The sequence below is a fragment of the Babylonia areolata genome, chromosome 25 (genome assembly GCF_041734735.1).
Source record: "Babylonia areolata isolate BAREFJ2019XMU chromosome 25, ASM4173473v1, whole genome shotgun sequence".
NCBI classification, from domain to species: domain Eukaryota; kingdom Metazoa; phylum Mollusca; class Gastropoda; order Neogastropoda; family Buccinidae; genus Babylonia; species Babylonia areolata.
Window position 1 is genome coordinate 34242221 of NC_134900.1, and position 2500 is coordinate 34244720.

Below are 2500 nucleotides of genomic sequence, written 5' to 3' on the forward strand. Positions count from 1 at the left end.
GGCTGAACCGTGATTCGAACCAGCGCGCTCAGATTCTCTCGCTTCCAAGGCGAACGCGTTACCTCTAGGCCATCACCCCACATGTGTGTCCGTGTGTTTGGCTGAAGCCTGTGAATGCCTGGTGGCATCTGTCAGTCGGGTATACCTAGGAAGGCAGCCTGTTTTGCTAGATGATTGTGCTTGTAAAGCGCTTAATATTTTTGGTCTCAGAGTGATGATAGATTGCTATACATCAATATATATATATATATATATATATATATATATATATATATATATATATGTTGTTGTTTTTTAAATGATAAGTGGTTTTGCGCATGCATCGCTGTGTCGCTGTGACCTCGAACACCATAAGATGTGTCAGCTGAGGGAAGGATAGAGCGACCGGTGGGCTGGTGTATCGTTTTTGTTACGGCCATATTATGGTTAAATTGTCTCTTCTCTGTGTGTGTGTGTGTGTGTGTGTGTGTGTGTGTGTGTGTGTGTGTGTGTGTGTGTGTGTTTGTGTGTGTGTGTGTGTGTGTGTGTGTGCGTGTGTGTGTATGTGTGAGAGAGAGAGAGAGTGAGAAAGACAGACAGACAGGCAGAATTATTTTGGAAGGAGGTTGAACTCCCTATCACTTATGTTTAAAACCATCTATAAGATTAAAATCTTTTGTCGGGCTAAAAAAAAAAAGTTAAGAAATCTTCTTCTTTTTTAAAAGATTACAAGTGTCTTTTTCACTTCTGAGAAATGAGTCGTGGTGTGTGCATTCATACCGTGAACATGACGATGAATTTTTAATCTTTTGGGAGTAATGCGGAACTTCTGATTAGTTTTTTTTTTTCTCCGCACGCGTTTCTGCTCTAGGTCAGATCGCCCATATCCATCGCTAATGCATTTCTAGCTTTTGCCTTCCATCTCCGAGTTCAGATTTCGTGTGTTAATTATTAGCTGCCTTTAATAATGATTTTTTTTCTTTTCACCTGGAAAACAAAAAGGCGATCCATTTCGTAATTAGTGCCTAAATATTGCTATTACTGATGGGTCAATATGATTCACTTCCGCGCGTCTTCCTATATCCGCCTCCTGCCCCCCACCCACCCCCCTACTCCCTACCCCCCGCCCCCCACTAAAACATCCCTCTGTCTCTGTCTGTCTCTCTCTTTTTCTTTCTCTGTCTCTATCATTGTGTCTTTGTCTGTTCCTCTCTGTCTCTTTCTCTGTCTATCTGACTGTCTGTGTGTGTGTCTCTCTATCTGCCTCTCTTTAAAGCGGAGAGTGTCTTGCTCAAGTTACATCCCCCACTCTCTCAGCCAAGAGGGTTTTTAGGACAGTCGGTGTTGGGGATGGTTCCTAAAGGCAAGCTAACCCCCCCCTCCCCCCCCCCCCCCCCCCCCCCCCCCCAGTGCTGCAGCACAAAGAGCCAGTGCAGCTTTGCCTTTTAGTTTGAGAATCATATAGTACCTTAGTCCTTTTCAAACGACTAAGCTGCAACTGAATTCCCGTTGCATTAGAGAAACCATTGATAACACAACTGCAAGACTGCTGGCCCAGCTTTTAGATTATGTGTATCTGTGATACAGGCCGAACATTTAGCCTGTCTGGAAATTGATAGCATGTACTTTTTTTTTAACATTCTCTGGTCAGCTAGTGAACTTCCCTGTCGACCCGAATAGATAACTGTTACTTGACAATCATTCAGAATTTGAGTCTTTTAAGCAATCATAAAATAATGTGGCTAGCGTATGTATGTCCCACGCATTTTGGAAATCAACACTGATACCTGTACATTTTGATTAATAGAAAAACTGGTTGATATTTTACCACTTATGTACACTTTCATATATGGTGCGTTAGTTTTAGTTCAGACTTTACCTGCTCGAAGTCCGTACACTCAAAGTAAATGTATTCTGAAATCTGAGAGATGATACCGAAAGCATTTTGGTTCCCAACGCCCAGATCTTTTGGGATTGTGCCAGAAACACAAGGAACACAAGACGTTGGTGATACCAAAGGTTTTTTGACACTAAACATGGAAGACTTACTGATCGCAACATTCAAGACTGGCATGCAGCTCTCGGTAGTCACGATATCCATAATATTTAGCTCACATTTAAGTTCAGAACAATATCGCTGGGTTCGTATCCATTAGGAGGTACTGGGAAATAGAAACCAAGAACCAACCAACCAACCAACCAACCAATCAAAACGAACAGCAACACATGTACACGCGGGCTCACACGCACATGCGCATGCACACACACCACACACCCACACACACACACACACACAAAGCCGCACAAGTACGAGTTCCACACGTAATCATGCACGAGCACGCACAGTTTGTGGTAACTATATGTACCTGATCTGTTTCCCCTCTATTTGTGCGTCTGGCGGTCAAATTATCCACTTAATTAATACTCGGTGTTGGCTCGCAACCGGAAGAGGAGTAGCGTACACTTCCGGTGACACAGACAGTGTGTGTGTGATGGAGCATTTTCCGTTGTCAATGTCGTT

At 43.2% G+C, this 2500-nt stretch overlaps 1 protein-coding gene across 2 annotated transcripts in view; it reads left to right on the plus strand.

Annotated features, from left to right (window-relative positions):
• The window catches only part of LOC143299843 (uncharacterized), a 108132-nt gene that overhangs the window by 94367 nt on the left and 11265 nt on the right, over nt 1–2500 (plus strand). The gene's annotated exons all lie outside the window — the stretch shown is intronic.